The sequence below is a fragment of the Triticum dicoccoides genome, chromosome 7B (assembly GCF_002162155.2).
Source record: "Triticum dicoccoides isolate Atlit2015 ecotype Zavitan chromosome 7B, WEW_v2.0, whole genome shotgun sequence".
NCBI lineage: Eukaryota > Viridiplantae > Streptophyta > Magnoliopsida > Poales > Poaceae > Triticum > Triticum dicoccoides.
This window is the reverse complement of record NC_041393.1, coordinates 742,368,841-742,376,875: the sequence shown is the minus strand read 5'-3', so window position 1 is coordinate 742,376,875 and position 8,035 is coordinate 742,368,841.

Below are 8,035 nucleotides of genomic sequence, written 5' to 3'. Positions count from 1 at the left end.
CCTTGCCTCTCTGCAGATCCGGTCTCCCCCATCTTGATGCTGGATCCGGCCCTCTCTCTCCACCACTTCTACTAAGTTATGATCTTTGCTACCTCCCTCCATCTATTCACAGGAGATGGAAACTTTATTGGCAAACAGTCACAAGTTTACCCTTTTCAGTTTGTCTCAAGCAATTAAGAGTTTCGTTCTTAGTATTTTTTAGCAATTCAGAATTACTTTTTCATACTTGTTGGAGACTCAGATCGATGAATATTGAGTTTATATCAATTAGTGTATCTCATACAAACTAATACTTTTTGATCTAACAGCCTGATAACCTCATGATCGGATGGTGCATGTAGGGAACGCCTGCGGGCTAGCCTACGCCTACTGTATCTGGTGTTCTGGTGCATCCGGTGCGACCTCAAAGAATACGTTCTTCTAGCTGAGCTTTGAGCTCCTCAGGGACGATGCCCGGGGTGGAAGCAGTTCGACTACATGATGAAGAAGTGAGTGAAGGGGTTAAGACGGTTGCGTTGGGCGTGCCCTGCTTGCTTGCTGGTGAGTGTTGCCTCTGTGACTAGGTGTTCATTGCTGTCTATGCCCTTTGTAGTTTAAGGTGTTTGTTCTTTTAGCAGCCATTAAAATACCGCAATGTAAACGACTGTCTTCTCTATGTCTAAAACACGCACTAGAAGTATGGAATTAATGGCAGTGTTTTGTCTATACAAGATATTAGTATATTATACATGTTTTTGATTCTGAGGGTATTATAAATTAGTATAGACTATCTATCATTCAGTTTTTGCATAGAAGTTCAGTTTCCTTGCGTATGGTTTTATCAAAAGAAATATAGATTATCCCTAGGCTGTCCATTTATAGGTTCAAGGAGCAAACAATTCTTTTGTGAAGTTGACACAATGGTATGTTGTAGCATGTTGGTGTATAAGTTTATCCACCGTTTATAGGGAATACATATACTTCTTAGGTTCCCTTGCTGCAAATGTGGAAAAACTTAAATACAGTGAAGGAATGTGTTTTGAGATGGACAACACCATTTCCAGTAATAGTTGGAGAACCTCAAAAGAATTGCTCGAGTAACTGTTACGATCTTATGATGATGGCAGGACACCAAACACCAGTTGATCTAGAATCGATCTATATTATTAGATCGGAAGAGAGAACAGAGGTAGCAGTTGGGGATATAGAGGAGTTCATCATCTCACTATTCACTTCTCTACTCGCTTGAGGTACAACTCCTTAAAGCCACGCCTCCATATGCCCCAAAAGGCCAGACTAAGGCCTACATTCCCAGTCACATATTCCAGGAATAAAAGGCTAACACACTGACAGGCCCAGTGCATAACCAAAATGACTAAGCTACCGAGCTATCATAGGCTGGGCTGTGACAGTAACATGTTTCCAAGTAGAAGAGTACATAATCTTTCAAATTATAGACAAGGATATACAAGAAACACTGACGTAGGTACTTTGTATTTTCTTCCTAGCTGGTGCTCAAAAGCTAATACGTACCTGGGGTTGCCAAATACGTTTTCAATTTCATTCCATGGTGGACATCAGTGGAGCTGGAGAAAGTGAGCATGTAACGATATCACTGTATCAGTACAATAGCGTAGAGCCAAATCAGAACACAGGAAAGTGGTCATTTCTCAGTTATGAACTTATGATTGATCACAGTAAGTTAGAAAACAGTAAAATGCAGCAATTCAGAACTAAGAGGCGCAACAAAACTAATTGAACATGACTGAGAACTAATGGTAGTGCTTTCTGCTGCACCAACTTGCTTTTGGTTTTGCTCATGACTACATTTTCTCAAGATTTTTAGGTTGCGCAGTTTGGCGGCGTCTGCACGCCCTACATGTAGTTGTGCACCTCCTCCTCCTCTATTCTTGCATGCGATCAATGGTTTCAGCTCTCTATTTATCAAAGATTAGAATATATATTCAGTAAAAATGCTTTCCTACATTTGGTGGATTATTGCATTTGTATTTTTTTTATTGTTATCATGCTAGAAGATTGTATTCTGTATGAATGCTTTTAACAATGCTTCGTCGGGCCGTTCCCGCCGATGCTACTGTTCGTGCTGTCCCCCCAGTGCCTAGCATCACCGGCAACAAGTTCAGTGCTGTCCGACAAGGTGCCCTGCACGGACAACCTCGGTCGACCTGTCATTGAACTTCAGTATGTGTGCTTTGTTCTCTGAAACTGAATTCAGACCTTGAGTACTACTTTTATTTGAATGAAAATATGTGCGTGGTTCCACAACTTATGCCAAAATGCATAGCATAGCTTGGTATACACGAATTGCAATCTGAACATTTTTCACTGTGTCGTCGTCTTGCTTTCTGGTTTTCTGTTATCTGTCATCTTATATCTCTGAATTGTTGTTGGCTGCATGCGCAGCTGCTTGAGGCAGGAGCAGTGACTAGCATTGACCAGGAGGAGCAAGAAGCAGTGAACTAGCTGTTAGGTTGTCTCTCTCTTTCCCTCATATTCATATATGTGGGTTTGCAACAGCCAAAAGTACGCTCGTGATTCTTTGTTTTTACTAACAATCCATATTTGTGCCTTCTTTCTCCCCAGTTACTTGCGACGGGTTGTGGGCAACTGCAAGTTAGAAGAATCAGTACTGAAAACGTCTTCTGAATGTTAATAAAAAGCCATTGGGGTAGAAAGCTATAAGGATAATTGATTTGTTTCCATATCTATCTTTCTGTATTCAGACTCAGGGGAGAAGGTGCCTCATGCTGATGGTATATAAGCTTGGCATAGGTCTGGACTTCAATGTCAGGTTTTGGTGAGCAGCCTGATCTTCCTATTTTCTCTACAGATTCAGAATGAAAAAAAAACAAATTGAGAGTTTGTTGCAGAATTTAGAAGATCAATGTACTGTTGCATTTTTCACCCGTCGTCATGTTTAAAAGATAATTTTCTGATGTTTTGGTGACCTGATGTATTGATTCTTGAGGTGTGTGACCAACTGATCATGCAGTATGTACTTCATCTGTTTCTAAATAGATGGTGTTTTTTGTACATAGTGAAGAAGCATTGCAAGACTCCATTAGAAAATGGACCCGTGGTAGACTGCATCCGCATCGGCGCACGGGTGATGCCGACATTGCACAGCGGCAGAGTGTGCAGAGTCCGCGCTTCTGACGGACCTTCACCACCAACTACCATGCTCTCTGCCAGCCTTCTCTCTCATCCCCATCTCTATGCCACAGCTCACATGTAACACAAAGTATTTTGGGGACCGCACAACACCCCTAATCTGGGGTGTGGCTATCACATTATATAGAGGTACCCAAGGGGTACAATACAACGTTACAATACAGATATACAGAGGCTACGTATATACAGTCTAACACCCTCCCTCAATCTTAACTATGTCCTGAAGTACAAAGCAAGTTAAGATTGCGCCTACAGCCTACAAACTGTGGTTGTGGTAGAGGCTTCGTGAAGATGTCAGCAAGTTGATCTTTTGACGAGATGAACTTGATACAAAGTAGCTTCTGTGCAACACGTTCCCAAACAAAGTGATAATCCACCTCAATGTGTTTTGTCCTCGCATGAAACACTGGATTAGAAGAAAGATATGTAGCAGCAATGTTGTCACACCACAGGACCGGAGGACGAGCTTGAGGAACACGCAACTCTCTCAACAGAGACTATACCCATATGATCTCAGCAGTCGCATCAGCAACGGCTTTATATTCAGCCTCAGTACTACTGCGAGACACAGTTGCTTGCTTGCGAGCATTCCAGGCGATCAAGTTAGGACCCAGAAATACCGCATAACCCCCCGTGGATCGCCTGTCATCCGGACTACCAGCCCAGTCAGCATCAGAGAAGGCCGAGAGCTCATACGACGGTGCAGGCTGAAGATGCAGACCATAGGCAGTAGTAATACTGACATAGCGTAAAATACGCTTCACAGCTGACCAGTGAGACGTCCTGGGTGCATGCAAAAACTGACAGACACGGTTAACTGCATAGGAGATATCAGGCCTGGTAATAGTGAGATACTGCAGACCACCAACGATACTGCGATACTCAGTGGCATCATCAGACGAGAGAGAGTCACCATCAAGGGAAGACAACCGATCAGTAGCAGACATCGGAGTGGAAACAGGTTTGCATTTGAGCATTCCAGCACGACGCAACAAGTCCAAGGAGTACTTCTTCTGAGTGAGAGTCAGACCTGTAGAGGACCGTGTAACCTCAAGACCAAGGAAAAAGTGAAGAGCACCCAAATCCTTGACAGCAAAATCATCACGGAGAGAAAGCACAAGGCGATCAGCAGCAGCAGCCGAGGAACTGACAAGGATGATATCATCAACATACACCATGATATACATCGTAACCTCAGGGCGCTGGAGGAGGAACAGTGATGTATCAACAGTGGAGGGAATAAACCCAAGAGCCCGAAGAACAGATCCAAGTCGAGCATGCCAAGCGCGAGGAGCCTATTTGAGTCCATACAGCGCCTTGACCAGACGACAGAGATGACGAGGTCGTGTTGGATCAACAAAACCAGGCGGCTGACGCATATAAACCTCCTCCTCCAGAATGCCATGGAGAAAAGCATTCTGCACATCAAGCTGACGAAGGAACCATCCACGAGTAACCGCAAGAGACAGTAGTAACCGAATGGTAGTAGGCTTGATGACTGGACTGAACGTGTCTTCATAATCAAGACCATACCTCTGTTTGAAGCCCTTGGCAACTAACCGTGCCTTGTAACGCTCAATGGAACCATCAGCATGTCGCTTGACCTTGAAAACCCACTTAGAATCAATGATGTTGACGCCAGACTTTGGAGGAACAAGACGCCAAGTATCATTCTGTTGGAGGGCATGAAACTCTTGTTCCATTGCAGCACGCCAATGAGGAATACTCAATGCAGCCTGAAAATGACGAGGCTCTGCAGTAGGATCGCCAGCAGTATGAGCCATGCACGCAGCAAACCACGCAACCGTGCCATCTGTCCACTCCTTCGGGCGAAACACGCCAGACTGGCTCCGTGTGCGCGGCCGAAGTGTGACCGCGGAATCTGCCGGCAAAGATGGTGCAGCAGAGGACGTGGACGAGGCCGGAGCCGAGTCCGGCGAGGCAGGCTCACCAGGAGCCAGAGCAGGCGACGGAGCCGCTGGGCTAGCGGCAGCAGCAGCCGGCCCAGGAGACGCACCCGCCAGTGGCCCAGGCGAGCCACGCAGGGCTGGCGATGCCCGCGAACCAGGCGAGCCGGGCGAGACGGCCGCTGGTGTGGACGAGCCACGCGAGTCGGGCGAAGCGGCCACTGGTGTGGACGGGGCCCGCGAGTCGGGCGAGACACCCGCCGGCGCAGGCAGGGCCCGCAAGCCAGAGGAGGCCGCTGGCGATGGCGTGGGTGGGTTCGGCACCCGGGAGGCAGTCGGGGTGGCCGCCTCAGGCGACAGAGGAATGGGTTGGCGGGTGCCCCCCGTTATGCATGGCACATGCACGTCCCGACCAGGAGGATCATCCGCGACCTGTTCATCAAGAAGCTCGAGCCGAGCACCACGTCCAATACCTGCAGCATGATTAGGAAGCAACGCGGGGGCATATGCAACATCCACAAACTGATCAGGCGTAGGTGGAGACACAGGCACTGGTGGTGTGGAAGTGGTAAGGTCAGTCGGAAGTGCACGAAAAGGAAATACATTTTCGTCAAACACAACGTCACGAGAGATGTAGACGCGGTTGGTAGGAACATGTAGGCATTTGTACCCTTTGTGAAGAGAACTGTACCCAAGAAAGACACACTTCTTAGACCGAAACTCTAGCTTGCGCTTGTTGTATGGACGGAGGTGAGGCCAGCATGCACAGCCAAACACTTTGAAGAAAGTGTAGTCCGGAATCTCATTAAGCAGGAGCTCAAGTGGGGTTTGCATTTTCAGAAGCCTCGAGGGGAGCCTGTTTATAAGAAAACAAGCTGTAGAGAAAGCATCACTCCAGAACCGAAACGGGACAGATGCATGAGCTAGCAAGGTTAAGCCAGTTTCAACAAGATGACGATGCTTACGCTCAGCAGCACCATTCTGCTGATGTGTGTGAGGGCATGACACGCGGTGCAAAATCCCAAGCTTGTTAAAAAATGAGTTGAGGTTGTGGTATTCACCACCCCAGTCGGATTGGACATGAATGATTTTCTGCTTAAGAAGGCGCTCAACGTGTGCTTGAAACTGAATGAAGACATCAAACACATCAGACTTTCGCTTAATAAGATATAACCAAGTGAAACGGCTGTAAGCATCAATGAAACTGACATAATAATTGTGACCACTAATGGATGTCTGGGCATGACCCCACACATCAGAAAACACAAGCTCAAGAGGATGTTTCACAACACGACTAGACTCTGAAAACGCAAGATGATGACTCTTGCCCTGCTGACAGGCATCACAAATAGTTTCAGCAGTTTTATTGGACACAACTGGTAAATCATGACGATGCAAAACATGTCGAACTATGGGAGTCGCCGGGTGACCAAGGCGCGCATGCCAGTGTGTAGACGACACACGAACACCACTGAACACCTGAGGAGAGGATGACGTGGAAGAGGTGCGCGGCTCATCAAGTGCATACATGCCATGGCGAAGACGACCGCTAAGCAGAACGGCCCTCGTGTCCCGATCCTTGATAAAGAAACGAAAAGGGTGAAACTCAGCAAGGACATTATTATCACGAGTAAGTTGAGGAATGGACAACAAACTACGTGTAGCAGAAGGAACACGAAGGACATTAGATAGATGCAATGTGCGAAAGTTGTGTGCAAGGAGAGAAGCCTGACCAACATGAGAGATGCACATACCTGCTCCACTAGCGGTGTGCACCTGATCATGACCGCGATATGGCTCCTGAGTAGAGAGCTTACCCATCTCACCGGTGAGGTGGTTGGTAGCTCCAGTGTCCATGTACCATGCAGGATCAACGGAGTATGACGGAGTACGACCATGATCATGACTCGTCACGGCAGCGGCGGCCTGCTTGTCGTTCCCCTTTCCGTTGTTGCCGAGGCCCAGAAAATCCTGCTTGTAGCGACGATGACAACGAGAAGCAATGTGGCGCTCCAAGCCACACAACTGGCACGCCTGTTGGGCACCACAAGAGGAACAACACGCCACAGGCCGGTTACCACCTGTGATGGTCGGAGCGCTGCCCCTCGAAGCTGGTGATGAAGGCAACGCCGGTTTGCCTCCGGACGATGAGGACCGCTGAGGCTTGCCGTGAGTGGCGACATTGGCGGAGGCGAAACTGGGGGAAGCTCGGCGCGCCTTAATGCGCTGCTCGCGGCCAAGCAGACGAGCATAGAGCTCACGAGGTGGTAGCGGGTCATCGCGACCATGAACGTTCTCAATGAGATTGTCATAATCATCATCAAGCCCATTCAGTACGAACGTGGTGAACTCCTCATCCTGTAGCGACTGGCCGACGGAGGCCAACGTGTCGGCGAGACCCCGCATCTTATTGAAGTAGTCGGTGATGCTGAGGTCACCAAGCTTCGTGTCACCCAACTCAGTGCGGATAGAGTGAGCACGCGCCTGAGACTGAGAGGCAAAGCTGGTGTGAAGCGCCGCCCACGCCTCCCGGGATGTAGCAGCGAAGATGACCAGCGACGAGACGCTCGGGGTGAGCGAGGACTGGATGGCGGAGAGGATGGCCTGATCCTGAGCCACCCAGGTGTGGTACGCCGGGTGGTGGGGTGGTGGACACGGTATGGACCCGTCAACATATCCCTCCAAGTAGCGGCTCCGCAGAAGAGGCAACACCTGGGCACGCCAGGACAAGTAATTATCCGGCGCAAGCTTCACCGGTAGCAGATGTGAAAAGTAGAATGGCGACGGCGCGGCGACCGGGTCGACATGAGCAGCAGGCATCGGATACAGTGCGGGGAACCCGGGAGGACCAGCGGCATGAGCCCCGTAGGGCGAGACGACCGCGGCCCCGGGAGGCTGCTGCTGTGGCGCGGCCGCAGCCCCGTACGATGGCTGCAGCGAGGCAGCCCCCCCCCCCC